This window comes from Acartia tonsa, chromosome 3, assembly GCF_053477335.1.
Source record: "Acartia tonsa isolate MP-2025a chromosome 3, ASM5347733v1, whole genome shotgun sequence".
NCBI classification, from domain to species: domain Eukaryota; kingdom Metazoa; phylum Arthropoda; class Copepoda; order Calanoida; family Acartiidae; genus Acartia; species Acartia tonsa.
In genome coordinates, this window is record NC_137262.1 from 41,617,384 (window position 1) to 41,636,104 (window position 18,721).

At 30.2% G+C, this 18,721-nt stretch overlaps 1 protein-coding gene across 1 annotated transcript in view; it reads right to left on the reverse strand.

Annotated features, from left to right (window-relative positions):
* The window catches only part of LOC145314214 (uncharacterized), a 444,769-nt gene extending 428,175 nt beyond the window's left edge, over positions 1 to 16,594 (reverse strand). The window contains exon 1 of the mRNA XM_080154046.1: positions 16,561 to 16,594. The gene's annotated coding sequence lies outside the window, so the exon portion shown is untranslated. The remainder of the gene's footprint in view (positions 1 to 16,560) is intronic.
* Positions 16,595 to 18,721: the final 2,127 nt, after the last annotated feature.

Consider the following 18,721-nt stretch of genomic DNA (forward strand, 5'->3'; position numbering starts at 1 on the left):
AGTCTGATGTATGTTGAAATTTTTAAGGCATATTTAGAAATTTTACTACCTAGTAGACAGTTATGCCAGTAATAGCACTATGTACTCTGATTTTTAGTTCTTATGGACGTTTTTGGAAAAACAATAGTGTTAAATTTTTCAGTTTTGATCATTTCTTTCTCTGTCGATAGGCTCTTTGAAAGGTTTTATTTTTGAACTGAGTCAAAGCGCAGCTACTCTACTGTAAATGTGCATATTTTTGTATGCACATATATTGACATGAAACAGACACGACCCTGCTATGCTGCTAGGCTGTATAAATAAAAAAGACAGGACTCGTATCGATGAATTATTTCATCGATACGAGTCGTGTCTTGTACAAGAGAAGGTAAATAATACCACTTCTCGTGCAAGAGTAATTGAAATTCAATCATTTGATTTAATAACTCTCAGAGGTCTAAAGAAGGAATTACATAATCTTGAAATGAAAGCTGAAAAAATGAAGCTTGAGAAATGTATTGAGTTAATAGATAGGACTCAGGAAAAAATTAAACTTTGGGAGTCATCTGTTACTCAACAACAAAAAGCTTATCATCTCCATTTGTCTTCTGAGAAAAATCTTCTGAAATCTATAGATCTTCCAATATTTGATGGCTCTCCATATGGACAGACGATTTATACATTCTTGTCAACTTTCTTCAGATTTGCTGAGAAAGCATGTAGTCCAGCTGATCAAGCATTATTAATTTACACAACTTACTTAAGTGACCCTATCAAAAGGGAAGTAGAGTCCTTTCAAGATGATATAAATAAAATAAAGGACCATCTCATTGATCGCTATGGAGATTTAAGAGCTATTGCTGAGTCAAGGTTGCAAGCAATAGCATCTCTCAGACATCCAATGCCTTCTTCTGATCAATCTCAAATTGATTACTATAAAAAAGTATATCAAAGTCTACTTCAGGTTGAAAGTCTTTGTCAGGCAGATCTTATCAATAAAAATGATATTGACAGTGTTATATTCACTTCTACCTATGTTAAGCAACTTGTCTCTAACATGCCTGAATTTATTATAGATTCCTTCAGTGAAAGAATTGAGAAGGAAAAAGCTTTGGATCAACCTAAAGGTGAGTTTCATTTCTATGTTCTGAAAGAAATAATAGAACAACAATGGAAGAAACTTTCAACCAAAAGCAATATCAAATTTATAAAGGATGGAACAACTCATTTCAAGGGTAAGTCTATAAATGTGATTGATGCCATTGAAGCAACTACTCTTGAGTTTAATTAAAAGGAAATTTGCATTTGCATAAATTTTACTTTGATTGTTCCTTACCTTACATTCAAGTGTGAAACTATGATTTGCTATTTAGGCTGAATCTATGTTTGCACACTTATACATGTAACATGTTGTATCCTGGAAATATTGAGTTAGTACTTTAAACCTACATTTGGATTAGACATCCACTTAATTTTTTCTGCATTTACACATGAACTTCTTCCTGTATTGGAAAATTATTTCACCAATATATTCATGCACATTATTGATGTGTTTATTTAAATTCATCCCTATGATTTCAGCACATACACAAAAATGATCATAACCAGCTTCTTTCTGTTGTGCTAATATTTGGAAAACAATATTGATACTATGATTGGCAATTTGAGTTAATCATATGTTTCAAATATTTGGTTAAAATGAAAATATATATTAATACTATGATTGGCAATTTGAGTAAATCATATGTTTTAATATGTAGTTCTTTTTCTGTTGTGCTAATTTTTGTAAATTGTTCCATGCTACATTCCTGCACATTATTAACATGTGCACATTTGGATCATTCATCCATAGCTATGTCATTTGCACATCAATATGTGCACACATCTTTTGGATTATTCATCCATAACTATTTCAATTGCACATCAACATGTGCCCACATCTTTGGATTATTCATCCATAACTGTTTCATTTGCACATCAACATGTGCACACATTTTGGATTATTCATCCAAAAATATTTCATATGCACATCAACATGTGCACACATCTTTGTATTCTTCATCTCTAACTATTTCATTTGCACATGAACATGAGCACAAATCTTTATGCACATTAATATGTGCGCACATATATGGATTATTTATCCATGTTACTCTTTTATGCACACTCAAGCTGTGCACATCCACACTCTTTCTTATGCACTTCAATCTTTGCTATCCTTTGGATTATCATCATCCTACTGTTATGCACATTTAAACTGTGCACATTTAAACTCTTTCCTATGCACTACAACTTTATTAATTTTGGATTTTCATCCATCTTATATTTATTGTACATTCAAGCTGTACACGCATACTTAGATTATTTATCAAAGTTATATTTTGTTTAAAGATTATCTGTTCTGAAACCTTAGCTTATCTAAGTTTGTTGTAATGTTGCACATATTTGTGCATATTTTTGTTTGTAATTGAAAACAAATCAAATGTACTGTTCTATTCATAAATATATTTCACTTTCTTTGCTGATTGAATTTACTATGGTTAAGATTTTGCCTATAACCTATTGTATAACTTAAAGTAGTCAAAGCTCATACGATCAAGATTATTGTTTGAAAAATGTTATCATTTTTTTTTATTCCTTCGCTGTGGGAGTGTCGTATGAGCATCTTGGCTAAATATGAATCTTCACTAAAGGGTTAAATTGAACGGAAATTATGAAAAAATATAAAATATTGTTAAATCTATAAAATAATGTATTTTAGTATTTTCTTTAAAAAATAAGTCTTTCTAATAAATTTTATAAAAATGTACACAAATTGTTATGATTTAAACCAGTTTATTTTGTTATCAATTAGGCCAGTAAACTATAAAAGCTATCGTTGTTAAGATCAAAGTTGCATTTTTAGTTATATAAGCAGATTTTAATCAGGTATTTAAATTCAATTTAATATTAATTTCTATCAAAAAACCATTTATTTTTGTTCTAATTTGAATAAGTTCTTTCTATTTTGTATATTTTAATAGGGCATTTATAAGTGATAATTGTTATTACATTATTCTAAATGTGTCTATTTTATTACAGAATTTACGGAAACCGTGTATTGTTGTATTACCCACTGTTGTTTTGACTGGTGCCTTACTCAATACAGGCTGTACTGACAGCTAGTTTTGCAGTTAAGTGTTTGTGTCAACAACTTGGGTCAGCCCTGGAATTGTCCTGGAATTCCCCCTCATTTGTTCAAACAAGTATGTTTTTATTTGTTATGTTGTTTTAATGAAATATATGTGAAAAAGTTTATTTATTGAGTTTGTTATTTTGGCAGTGTCCGGTTGGTCTGTTAATATCTGATTAGGTCTGTAATGCCCAGACTACATCATCTTCCTCATGTATATGACGTCACATGGTTAATTTTTAAGACACTTTGTCCGGCTACCTGGTTTCATGATTAAGGAAGTCCTACAATTAATATTTTTCCTCTAAATAGTCCAAAATATCTGTCAAATCTCTGTAAGTCTGATGTATGTTGAAATTTTTAAGGCATATTTAGAAATTTTACTACCTAGTAGACAGTTATGCCAGTAATAGCACTATGTACTCTGATTTTTAGTTCTTATGGACGTTTTTGGAAAAACAATAGTGTTAAATTTTTCAGTTTTGATCATTTCTTTCTCTGTCGATAGGCTCTTTGAAAGGTTTTATTTTTGAACTGAGTCAAAGCGCAGCTACTCTACTGTAAATGTGCATATTTTTGTATGCACATATATTGACATGAAACAGACACGACCCTGCTATGCTGCTAGGCTGTATTGGTTTAAAAACTCCCCTGGAAAAATTGTTAACAAGACGTCAATCAATGTATTGGTTAACAGGGATAAAAGAATGGGTCTATACAGAAATGTTTTTCTCATCTTAAAAACATCTTAAAAACCTCATTTTTCGTTATATGTTGAAACTATATCAACATGTTTTATGTGTCGACTCAATATCAGATAAAATAATAAGATACTTTATTCGTGGTTTCACTTAAAGTGCCAGCAATCATAGAACATCCCAATTATAATTTAAATGAAATGAAAATAAAGATTGTGTGCTTTTTGTTTCTTTATGTCTAATTCTACGCTGCTCTAACCCTGTACCCAACACATCCTAACCTAGTCTAAATTAAAGAAAAAATTCCCCTTATTCTAAATTAATTTAAGGAGAGGTTTTCTGTGAACACATTGGTTCCCTGTCAAATAAAATTGGTTGTTCGTTGCTGACATATTTTCGCAATGAAGCTATTCTAATCAAATTATGACTATGTTAATATTTATGTTGATATGGGTTCTTTCTAAATGTTGAACTTATCCACTGTGGAAAAAATATCTGAAAGAAGGCGTCTTAACTTTTTGCTTTTTTTTTAGAATAAAAAAACCGATTGCATATCTGAATTCTATGGTAAATTTTACATCTACTACATACTAGACCGGCTAGCTATTCTAAATAAAAAGCAAAAAAGTTATAAGACGCCTTCTTTATAATTCCGTATTTCCCTGATGTTTTACACACCTATCTATTCATACATAAACAAAAATAAACAAGGACAAAAAATTCTGGATGAAAACTTTCTCTTTTTAAAAGAGAAGCTTTTCTATAATTAGGGTCGGTCCGTACGTATCGGATAGCACTTTTCGGTAATTAGGTCATGTTAGAATTGTCCTATCGATTTTAAACTTTGCATGATGATTCGTAGGAGTTAGGTACGAGTTAGAAAGCAAAGCAACTCTATAATCGTTACCAGTCCATTTTAAACATGTTGTTTTTTAACTTTTTAACATCAAATTCTTTATGTGATAAAATTATCCGATTGGTCTGATTTTTAGAATACTGATTCCTAGGACAACTAAAAACATTGTTAAAAGCGAATCATCTCTATAATCAAGTCCTAAAAATGTAAGTATGTCCTTAAACCAGATTTACTTACAATTTTGTACATTTATATTCTGATTTTACAAGTGTTAACGTTTCACAGCTTCGCTTTCATGGATGTTATCATCCTTGTTAGTTGTAAATAAACTACTCTACAAAACTAATTTGTCAATGTGTCGGTAAGGAATGCAACTACCACTTCTGAATATTACTATTAGTTGTTGAAAAGTTTGGACACTAAAGTTCATTTACCAACTAATCAAAATTGAAATTCAATAAAAGTCCCCAAAGTAGTTAAGCCAACGAATAAGAAAACGTTATTATAAAACTAGTTTAATGAACAGCCGATTGTCCCTTCACTACCCGATAACAAGCCTATTATAAACTTTATATAAATGCTAATTTGCCTGTTAATTACGTCTTTTTTATATAATTATGAGGCATTTTAACATATTCTGATAGCAACAACACTATTTAAAAGAATGAAAACATTTTTTATTTATTGAATTTTCTACCAAATTAAAGTTGATTCATGAATGTTTCAAAAAGAAAAATTTACTTCTTTTCAAATAAAACTAAATAATCAGAAATAAACCCAAATATATATTCACTTTATTCAAATAATCAGTGAATTAGTTGCGGAAGTGGTAATTAAATGAAGCTTTAGAAAATAAAAAAAAATTTGTACATGATTTTTGTCAACTTTTCCAAAATGATATAATAATTTATTGCCACCGAAAGTCAGATTCTTCAGTTACCTGACACTTCTGGCACCAGGTTTTGATCTTTTGGGCATCTTAGTAAAGCAAGTAAAGCAGAGTATGCAAATAATTCCCCCAAGTCAAGCAAAGTGTGCCAAAACAGGGTATTGGCACACTCTGCTTGACTTGATCCATTTTTTGTATTTCTCCTGTTGCCGCCAGGTTGCATAAATCCAATGCCAAAAACAAAAAGAATGTATTTTTTGGTAACTTTGAAAATTTGCTTAGGGGAAAACAACTTATTGCACAGCCTAGGTAAGAGTAGTACTGGCACTGGCAAAACCTAGCCAAAAAATAGCCTGGAATAGCAAAGACTTATTAATTTTAGGGAATGCAAATTATGCGAATGTCAACTTTATTTTCTTTTGCCGCAAGCTATCATAAATTGGTTGCCATGAGTCCTACATATTTTTTAGGCTAGGTTTTGTTGGTCCTATCGAGGATGGAATGGAAATTACACTGGCACCCAAAGGTTTGTAAACAAGTTATTCGCTGACTTAAAACTTTGGGAACTTGCAATCTTAAGTTGTTTGTTTTAAAACAGAATTGTTCAAATTTTCAACCAATGATTTAAGTTTACAGAAGAAGTATTTTTGTTTATCATCATTGAGGATGTATCAATTTATCAGGCATTGTCTTCTTACTATGTGGAACTATAGATATTTACATGTGTTGATACCCTAGGCGATTGAGCGCGTTACTCTGCACTTCTAAACGCAGAGTATGTTCAAAGGTGACGTGGAGAGGACTTGTGCCTGATGCGTCACCACGCCCCTAGAGTCAATAGTCAATAGATGTTTACACAATAAACGACAGACAGATAACGCAATTTAGCTAGTAGCTTTCCTACTGAATATTAATTCATAATCACATACTTAGTATTGGGTTTGAGTTTTTAGAAATGTTATTTTGAGATTGATATTTTTTTAGCAGACACTTATATCACTATAAATGTGTTACTGTTTATAACCAAACATTATTATGAATAAAGTTTTAATAGATTTCATAAAAATAACCCCAAATTTTTCCCTTCTTTTCAATTTATTCAAAAGATGTAATTTTGCAAAATTTATTGAAAATTTAAGTTTACATGTAACTTCACATAATCGAGTTAACACGCATGACTATATTTTCAATATTATATTTGATTTTATTACTCTCAAAAACTATGATTGAATCCTCAATTTTTACCAACATGCGAAAGACTTGTAAATATTTATCTGCTTCTTTAAGTAATGAATGACAACTGGCTGATTTGTTGAGCTTCGCTTTTCTGGACTTGTCATCATCCTTGTTACTTGCAATATTTTTAAAAACAAGTTTAATTATTTGTTAAATGGAAAAACACGAAGTTTATTTACTTCTTATTTGCTAGATATTTTAATTCGGTCCTATTATTTTCCACTGGATACAAATACAAACGAAAATGATTTTCTCATATTATTTTGGAATAGTCGTTCTGCAGACTTCGAAACAATTTATAAATTTCAGTCTGTTAAGCAATCAGACAGACACTAGACTTTATTTCCATTTAAGGAAACTAAAAAGATAGGCCTTGATTTGTTTAACAAATCAGCTCCTCTTATACTCAACATTATATTCTTAGTTTCAACTTCCAAGAGATGAAGAACAATTAAAGATATATCAATCTACCCAACTTTCTTCCCCAAAATAATTTCAGACTAGCAAAGTAAAAATCTGAAGAACGATGAATTAATCTTTTATTATCTCGTCCCTGATATTATTTGACTGCATAATTGCACCCAGCATCCTTTCTTTTTTAAAATGTGGTGCAATTTTTTCATTCAGGGGTAAAGCTTTCCTGAAAAATTTAATCCTTAAAATAAAGTAAGGTTTATAACTATTTTGGGGGAGGGCACCACCACCCTCTTGAAAGAAATCGCCCCTAGAAAAAAATTACCCCCCCCCCCAAAAAAAAAAATAATATTTTTTTAACTAAAATAAAAATTAAGGGGGGTGGGCACCCCCCCCCCTCCCCAAAAAAAAAGTAATTTATTTTAAAATCTCTTATAATAAATTGGGTTATCAAATTAGACTCTCCCCTCCTCAAGTGCCCCTAGAGGCCTCAAGGGGCGTAGCCGCTAGTATTAAAAGAAAGAGTTTAATTTGTTTACAAATTTTCCTTATTAGAGGTTTTTCTATTCCTTAAGTATTTGGTTCCACATTTGATACATTTTTGGGCTATAAATTTTACTCTCTATAAATTTTACTGGTCTCTAAAGTTTTATAAACACATTCTCTAATTTATTGGCCTGAAAATTAAGGGCTTTTATTAAATATTGATTGGGTTATAAAACTAACGGTGTCTAAACTTTACACCAATGGTTATTTTGTTTATCATAAGTTGGATTATCATTAACAGATCTTTCAATATCCGCAGGGACCAGGGATTCAAAACTGAAAAGTGTTTATAACCTTGGGTACCAGTATAACTTACAGTCCCCTGTCCTCTACCTCCCTGATGCTTCCTACACTAGCTAGTAGACTCACATTCTACAGGCAATGAAAATGTCGTTTTTCTTCTTTTTAATACATTTTTTATCAAAGGATATACCAATAAAGTGAAACACGTAGCAGGCTAAAATAACGACCCCCCCCCCATCCTATCCCATCCCTAACGATAAGTGACAATTTTTCATATTACATAATATCCAACTATATTCAACATCCATTTTTCTATCATCATTCCATGAATTTGCATTTATACAAAACCATAAAGTTTTATTTATTGCCTTTTATTTTATTGAGAAATGTTAATATTTTGCCTAAATGGATATGAAATCTTCAATCATTCCTAATATGTAATATGTGTGAAGAAAGAATACAGGCGTATTATGTAAAGTTACAAGAATAAAAGAGATATTAAATAACAAAATATTTTCAACACATTTTTAAAATTAACCAATCACTTGTATTTTTGTTAAAAAAACATCCAATAAAACTCTGATATTTTCACAAGAAAATACGTGATTGTCCAATTCATAAATTTAGAAATTAGAATGGAATTGATCACACTTAATTTCGAAGATGAGATGAGCACTTACATAAAAAGCGACTAGTTACAAGAATTATCATGCAAAGTTTAAAATCGATATGATATGCCTACATATATGAAAAGAGCAAACCGGACCACGCGACGCACGGACCTACAGACACTAAACATAGAAAAGCTTCGCTTTTGAAAATACAAGTTTTTTACAATAAAAACTGATTAAAACTGTTTAAAGTTGACCTTAAAGAAATATATCCCAATAATTTTTTTCCCTTAAATGCCTAATTCATTTATTTTGGAATAAAATGGCTGTATATCATCAGTTAGCCTCAAGGATCTTCTATATCATTCATAGTCAACATTTATGGGGAACAATATTGTGTGGTAAAGTGTTGTACAATTTTGTAAATTTATATCAGCAATTCTGAGAGAGGGAGGGGTCAACGTTTTGATAAAACGTTTTCTTATTCGTTGGCTTAACAATTTTGGGGACTTTAGTAAAACTTTGATTGGTAGTTTCATTGAGTGAAGTGTTCATCATTTCAAACACTAATTTTTATTTACAGAATTTGGGGATGTATATTGTGTATATCAATTTATCGGCTATTGTCTTATCCTTTTAGATATATGAGCAAATCTCTCTATAATTTACCTTGCCTGTCCTATCGTCAGTCAATAAACAAGGATGACAACATCCATAAGTAGCGAAGCACAAACAATTTAATAAGAATTTAGATATTAGTTGTCAAAAGCATGTATATTAGGAAACGAATCACGAAACCTTTTCAACATTTGTTTTTAAAATTTCTTAATATTTCAGTACTATGACTAACAGACTGACAGTCAAAGTAAATTACATACGGGATGCTATAAACAACGGGAAATTTAATTTTGATATTTCTAACTACAAAAATTTTAAAAAGAGGACCATAAACACCAAAGATATGAGGAAAAGTGTGAAAAATATAAAAATAGCCAAAAACCTGCAAAAAGGCAGTCTGACCGCCATTGATGTTTTCTTGAAACGACTGGAAATTAAATTATGATATCTTTAACTGAAAAACTTTGGAAATCAGGCCATAAACACCAAAGGTATAGAAAAAAATGTGAAAAATACAAAAATAGCATAAAACCTGCTTAAAGGCAGTCTGACCGTCATAGTTGTTTTCTTGAATCGACAGGAAATTTAATTTTGATACCATAACTGAAAAAATTTTGAAAATCGGACCATAAACACCAAAGATATGGAGAAAAATGTGAAAAATACAAAAATAGCCTAAAACCTGCTAAAAAGCGGTCCGACCGCCATTGATGTATTATTGTGCTCCTTAATAATGGGAATGTTGTCAAAAAATTTCAGCCTTTTATCTTTTATAGGAGCCGAGAAAATCACGTTTCCCCCAAACTAAGACGGACATACGGACAGACGGACAGACGGACATACGGACAGACGGACAGACGGACAGACGGACATTTCAAATTATAGAGTAGCTTCGCTACTAATAAAAAAAATATGTAATTAAGGAAATAGGAAAACTTTTTTAGATCAAATTTCTTTTAGATTCCCCTGAACAATATGATCATAAATATATATATTCTTTAACTCATTTTATCCATCAGTGAAATATTACTTATTAAGGCTATGGGATTTATGTTTGTAACATGGGTTTTACTCGTCCGACTTTTGGAATTTCTTTCGAAGATTCTTCTTGCCAATAAGCCTTCTTGTCTATAAAATAAAACTTTCTTGGTACAAAAATATGCAAAACATTACACTTAACATCTAGCTAAACTGCATTAGACTGAAGAGAGTGCCATATTCACCAAAATGTATTTCTAAATATATTATGAAGAAAGAGACTTTTGTTCAACTCCAATAAATTTACCATACAAAACATTATTGGCAAGATTGTTCACATGATATTTCCATGCATATTATAAAACAAGATTTCTAATTTGAATATATAAAGGTGCGATAAATAGCCTAAGAGAAATTGTTGTGATATGGTGTTTATTTCTGTCTTAGGTAGATATTATGATAAAGTTGGTTCAGTATTTTTTTTCTCTAAGACAAAAGCCAAGAAAAATTTATTCCTTTAAAAAAAATATAAGTCAAAAATTCCCAAAAGAAAACCAAGAAAAAGATCACCAATTCTTTGTTTGCAACCAAAGAAAATAGTAAATAATTTTCCAAGTCTCTCCTAAGACTTTCCACCTATAAAAAACTTATTTTCTTGGACTTATCTTTTGCTAACCTATTCTATTTTTTTAGGATGATGAAACATAGAACATGCCACTTCGATTAGAAAAGAGGAGCTGGATAATATTTGCTCGGGTTCGAAACCTTCCAATGTTCCTTACAATAAACTTACTCTATTGCACTTAGGTAACTACCAAAAAAAAACTTCAAAGATTTTTTTTTGCTTTTTATTTCTTGCTCAAACAGGTGTATGATACAATATAGTGATGCGATTAAATATCTTAAAATGCAATCAAATAAAACTTACAAACTAGTAATAAGGCACATATAATATAATGATCAAATATATAGAAATCTCTTTTTTTATTTTTATCATTTTAAGTTTTTTTTGTTTGTTTTCTTTTTCTTTTAATTTATTTTAAGGTTAAGTATGGCAATAAATGTAGTGCAATATTTAGACAACAAAAAAAAACTTCTTTTTTTAATTCATAATGATTGGGATTAAATATACATACAATATTATTTTTTTTGGATTTTTGTTCTTTTAATGTTTTTTTTTAATGATTATAAGTTCTTTTATATCCTAAATAAGTTTATAGATCAATAATCAAAGACTCCTTAAGTAGGCCTAAATGAATTAGTTTAAAAAAAACAGTATCAGGAAAATCAGACTGTTAGTCTTAAAATTCAAATTTATAATTTGAAATGTATTCAAGTGTTGAAAAATTAAACACTTGCAATTTTCCTTTTAAAGATTTGAATATGCCAAAAATATTACAAGTATAGCAAATCAAGCTCTTAGCATAAGTTTAAATATGTAATCTAAAAATTTTTCTAAGTATAGACAATCAACACTTGTGATTTTTTTTATCAAAATAAAATCAAAAATTTTTACAAGTATTGAAACTTTTAAGCTCTCAGCATAAGTTCAAATATATGATCTTAATTTTTCTCCAAGTGTGGAAAATTAAAACACTTGTGAATTTTTTTTTAAAATGAAAGGAAAATGTAAAAATATTATAAGTATCAGAATTAGAGCTTTAGCATAAGAAAATCAAATATACAAAATTTGCTAAGTCTTTAGCCAGGTAATAGCTAAAAGAGAACTTAACAAACTATCATATAGCAAATACTATAAGTATCATAAGTATAAAAGCAAGAAAAAGTTATTCTAAGTGCAACTATAAAAGTAACTAAGATTTTAACCTGAGATTAAGAGAGAGATATAAGATGCTTTGAGCCTTTTTGTGGACTGACTTTTTGTGAAATTATTCTTGCTTTTATACTAACAAGTTACATAATAAAATATATATTCATATACATTACATATAATGTTCTTTTTGGGTTCCGTCAAGATTGCTGCCTGAAATAGGTTTAGAATTAGTTTTTTTCTAATTAAATTTCATTGGGTGTGATATGAAGGACTTCTAAATGACCTACTTTTTTAACACAAGTGTTTTGTCAAGGTCATTGTGTACAGGCCTTTTTAACTTTTAACATTCCCATATTATTGCTGCTTGCAGATATTTTGTTCCTCTCAAGTCACTATTACAGTTTTATTTGGGTGCAATATTAAGGATTAAAAAGAACAAGTGTTTATTTTTGAATAAAGTTTAAGTATATTTGTTGGCTAAAAATCTGTATTTTATTTATAAAAATAGAATTAATTTATCTATTACTTTATTTCCTTACTTAGAACAAGAATGTGCAGCATTCTTAGTAAGCGACATTTTTTCCCCTACTTTATTTCCTGAAATATATATGTAAGTATAAAAGGAAAAATTTGTTTTCTGTTATTAATTTTTGCTAAAGCAAAACAAAATATCGAAAAATTTCTAATGCACTTTTAAAAGCGAAGCTTAAGCGAAGCTTTTCTATAATAAGGATAGGTCCGTCCGTACGTCCGTCCGTTTGTCCGTAACGGATAGCTTTTTTCGTTAATTTAGGCAAGTTAGAATTGTCCTATCGACTTTAAATTTTGCATGGTGATCCCTGTAGTAGTTAGGTACAATTTAGAAAGCGTATCAACTCTATAATCGTTACCAGAATGTCCGTACGTCCATTTTCAACATGTTGATTTTTTCACTTTTTTAATATGATCTAATTTTTACATGATCTAATTATCCGATTGATCTGATTTTTGGTATACTGATTCCTGGGACAACAAAATACAATATTATAAGCGAAGCAACTCTATAATCAAGTCCTAAAAATGTAAGTATGTCCTGAAACATTATCCTGCATCAAGTAATTTTTCAATAAAACTTACAATTTTGCTTCAACTCTTATACATTTATATTCTGATTATTCAGTTCTGACACCATACAAGTGTTAATGCCCTTGTGTCCTACCGTTTCAGAGCTTCGCTTTTATAGATGTTGTCAACCTTGTTTTTCTTTCTACTAAACGCGAAGCTATTTATAGAACGGGGATGAGTTTAAAAACTTTTGGCTGAAGTTAAATAGACAATTCTAATAAGACGTAATTCGGAATGTTTCGTCCAAAAGTTTTTTAAAATTTATCCCCGTTATTATAGGCACTATAAAGAGCTTCGTAGTAAATTTATTTTTTGTTTGTTTATTAGTATAGATCTTGCAAACCACCGAACCGATTGAGTTCTCCATTTCAGAGAAGCCCTGAATGGTTTTATTTTCTATTTAAGGATATTTCTTTGCATTACGGAGCCTGTAGATGCTAGGGGCGTGGGCAGCCGCTAGTGATAAGATATAGTGCAATTCAAGGAAGACCTTTTCATGTAACTGGCTAACTAGATACATATCATATACAATTCACACCCACTATTATCAGGAAACTTAAGGGACAATGGACGATAAATTGATATATATACCAATTGATGATAAACAAAATTACCACTTCTGTAGATAAATTAATGGTTGAAAAGCTTGTTACCTACAAATCAAATTCAATAAACGTTTTTGATTGAACGAACATGATTATAAAGCTATAGGTACCAGAGCAATCTTTTTTTCCCTCCCTTACTGATCAAAACAAAGAAATAACATTTCTCTGAATTGGTAGATTTATAGTACAGCAAGGATATTCATGTTTTAACCAGCGAAGCATAAAAATCCTGGATACAAAACGAACAAAGCATGACCGACAGAACAACGGACCACGTAAATTATATCTTGGATGCTTATTCGAGAAAATTTAATTTTTGTTAGCGTTCTTCTTGGAATGACGGACGGACGGAACAACTCTAGTTACATAGAGAAGCTTGCGCTAATAAAAAAAATTGAAAAAAAAGTCTTATTTATGCAAATGAAACACATGGAGATAATAGTAGAAAATCTATACATATCTTAGACAGGCAGAGAATATGTCCTTTCATTTTAAGTTTTTGGAACTCGAGGTTTATAAAATGAAAATAACTTAATCAGTTATGTCTTTGCAGATACTATCTAATGACATAATCAACCCTAAGTATTAATAAGTCACTTAACTTGGCACATACACATATATAAACTATAGGCAGTAATAGTTTTGTCTTTAGAATTGTTAAAGCTTAAATAATTTACATTTTTTTTATTAACACGTTGATTGTTTAAGCCCATGACTTCAAATCGTCTGTGTTTTAAATCAGAGCAACAAAATTCTTTGCTTAGGAACATATGAAAAACTATTTTCATTTGCTTTATAAATTTACTTTGATATTGTAGGCGCAAATTGTTTGCATGTATAGTGCATGTAATCTCGCATACTAAAGCACGCTTCAATCAAGGAATGCTAGGTCCATAGGTTGGTAGGTTTGTATACATGTATAGTGCATGTATTCTTGCATATAAAAGCATGCTTCAAACAAGGAATGTTAGGTCCATATGATACCGTTTCTATATTGATAAATGTATAAGTATAGATTAATATCCCAGACAACTGCCTGGCCCAAGTGGTGGTGATCTCTTTCGTCTGATACTTTAATCCTAAACTAGCTGCTTCTCCCCTAGAATCTAGTGAGAAGTTTCAGAAAATAGCCTAAAACCACAGACATGTGTAAAGGTTCCCAGAAAAGAACAACCCAATCAGACTGGTAATTTCCGAGATTTTAAGCTTCAGTCAAAATACCTTACTACTTTATAAAACAGGATTAAGTTGGAAAATAAAAATAAACATATTCACCATTTCCGCAAAATTATAATTATCCAGTTACTGTTATAAATATTATTTATAGTTTAACAGTTCAAGCTTCTATATCTTTTAAAGACAAAATTACGTTATTTATAGAGTGGCTGCACTGCAAGCAACATCAATGGTTCCATAACTTGTAAGGTTTTTCAATCTGTATACAAATCACTGATTTTTTACCACATTTAGAGTCAGAGCATGTACTTTATGATCTAGGGCAAGGGTACACACCAGGGAGGGAGGGGACATTGGACTCTAATTTGAACTGGTACCCAAAGTTTTATAATCATGTTATCTTATTCATTTAAAAAAAAAACTTTGGGAACTTTTATTGATCATTGATTAGTTGGTTCCTAATTAGCGTGTACGAACTTTTCAACCAATACTTTGGTTCTATCAGGAAAGGTATATAAATCTTCGTCTACTGTCTTATCCCTTAAATGCCTGAAGAAAGACCCAATTTCAATAACGTGTGTGCTATTTGTGTGTATGTCAATTGAAAAAAACTTTAACTTAAAATATAAACACAACGTTTCTTTCATTCAATTTCTATCTCTTTTTTCTTCTTTTTTATGTATGTATTTAGATTTCTAATACACTTTTATAAGTTGCATCTCTATAAATATCATTTTCACAAACTCAGTAATCCTTAGTTTTTCTTGTTTTATTTCCATAATTTTGAATATTTCTTATTTTATAATTATTATCATCTTAAAATTGGTAGTAATTTCTATCTAAGCTTTTTTGGCCGTATTCATTCTTGTAAGAATACATAATTGCTTGATTAATATCATTTTGATTATTCTAATTAATTACATTTCTAATAAATATATTCATCTAATGTTTCTCCCTATGCTAAGTAAGACTATATGTGTGTAAGATCAAAGGCTATATCAAAGTAAAGAATGCATTAATTGGAAGTTAATGTTTTTAATAGCCTCTTAATATAGTATATATTATGTACATAAGTTTACATTTATTTTGTCAGAAATAAAAGGAATTTATATTATCAGTAGTGTAGCTACTCTATAATTAGCGTCCATAATAACTCTCATCTATCAATTGCAATAAAGCTTAGTTTATAACAGGACTTCTAAATTCAAATTTGATACAAATTTTTAGTTTTAGTCCTGTGAATTTTCGTAAATGGATAGGTGGCGGAAAAAGTGAATGAACTGCCACAAACCAAAGATAATTCTATTCTGTGCCACAAACTCATAATTTCTAATGTCTTTTTTATATGTATGTTAATCTTTAAAGGAAGCCTGCAAGAAATGCACCGTTTTAACTGCTGAAAGTCTGCCACAAGTAGACCCAATACTCTAAATTTTGTCCAAATTTTAAGTTCCATTTCAGAATTGTTGTCAGAGTTAACAATGTAGAGGCCTCTGATGATTTCAATCTGTCATTAAAAATGTGTAAATATCTCTCTCTGTTGCAGTCAAAATGTTGAATTGCTGGCATCACACTTTGCTTTTAATGACGATTGCGGTTTCCTTCGTACTTCTCAGATTTCTTAACAATTGAGAATACATATAACATGTCATTTTCATAAACTCTTGTAGAAGTGAATCAAGCTATGTTAGCTTGGTTGTTTTAGTTATAAATCTGTTGTGCAGGAGGTGCTAACCACCTTCCAAGAAAAAATACCCAACTTTCACAGGAAAAAGAAACGGAGAGTAACCCAGCTAATACCAACAACGAAATTATTTATAAAAAAAATCACGGAACCTATACGCAATTTAACCTGTTTATGGGAGGTCAACACAACTCAGAATTAACGAGCTCTACATCTGTCCCCCAAATATTCTTTTTAATTTATTTTTTGTTGGTTACACCTTATTCCTGATAGAGATCCTCCAATGCTTGGGGTGAAGCCACAAAAAGCAAGAGCCCCAGTCATCACTATTTTAAAATCATTGTATTATACTATCCCTTTTTCTCTAGTTGTTATATTGTATGTACTTGTGGTATGACTGTGTATTCAGCATTGCTAGTGCATTATTTTAATCTTGATGGACTTAACAGCTATTTCCACAAAGGTCTTCCAACTTCAAACATGTTTTGTTTTAACATTTGCAGCCTCTCTTTAATTCACTTCAAATTTTATATTCATTCTATTTCATACACAATCTAATAAAACAATTAGGATTATATAATCTTTATATTGTTCAACTAAAATTATAGATCTAAAATAAATGACAAATTAATTATGTCGTCAGTAGAAAAACTTTTAATTTCTTTTTAAAAAAATTTGATGTTATTTTTGCGGCGGCAATTTCTCTTTGAACTTTGAAGGTAACCTCCCCGAAAAAAAGTTACAAACCTTCCCTTGGCCAAAAAGAAATTTCACTGTAAAGGAGAATCATATTGATCCAGCGGTTAGCGAGATTCGAAACTACAGACAAACACACATATATACATAATTTTACTTTTTTATAAGGATAACACAATCTAAGCTTTAAGAATTTGGGATTTAGTGTTACTCAAATTATTGAATTATTAAAGTTTACTGCTCCACAGTCAAACGACTGTCATCCTTGTTTAATGTATGGTTAAGTATTGTACATGTTGAGATTATTACTCACCCCCATACAATGTATCAACACCAGGGATACAGGGATATATTAATGAATGATAAGATAGTACTGCATAAAATCATGAATATAAAATTTTCCTTATTATGGCAGGAGGGAAAGGAGGAAGGGGTCAGCGGGGACCATAGTATTATGATGAAATAATTTTGTAATATTATTTCTGTTCTGATAGCAACGGTTTATTTATACTTGTTTGGGAAGAATGATTTTTAGTCCATTGTCCTATCCCTGTATCTCTGATTATAACTCGCCCATATTACATGTATTATTTTACTTTGAAGTCCAATGTTTAATAAATCAGGTTTGAAAGGATTTAAATCAAAAGGCCTAATACAAAAACATATTTCTTATATCAAAGAATTTAAAAGGTAGGAAGAATGCCTGTTTATTAAGATCCTACAAACGGCTGATTTTTCATGGAAGATTTGAAGTTCGAAGCATTTTTTTATAGGAAAGAGCATTTAAAATAGAAAAAAACTAAAATATATGTTTTATAAAAGGTTTTTTGTCATTAATCTTCTATAAATCAGTCAATTGTCTCTGATCCGTTTATAATGTGTATGCAGAAATGAATAATTCATGTGCAGAACTGAGTAAATTTTTAACAGGTATTTTAAATATCAAAGCAAACAAATCCAGTGATAGAGATAGTAATCATCAGAATAATTTCTTAAATTTAAAGAATTTGCGTAATCAAGCTGACAGGGAGCTAAAGTGATAAGACAATGGCCGATAAATTGATGAACAATAACATCCCCAATGATAATAAAGAAAACATATTTCTTAACTTGTTATTGTTGCGCTACTATTGAATATAATTGTCCCGTATTTATTTTTTAAATGTTATTATGTAAACTGCCCTAGGATCTAAAAAGTTCAAATCATGAAAAACGAGTTTACGTAACCAGTAATTTTATTCAAAAAAAGGTATAAAGCATTAAAAAATGATCTATGCCGTGTCAATTTTAAAAATTCAAAAATAAATATAGGAAAATTGTAGTTCTTATTTAAAACGGGTGTGTCTATAAAGCATAGAATATAAAAGGTGCATATGGAGCAAAAAAAAAGAAATAAGAAAGTGAAATAAACATGTAAACTAAAATTATATTTTGTCTGTAAA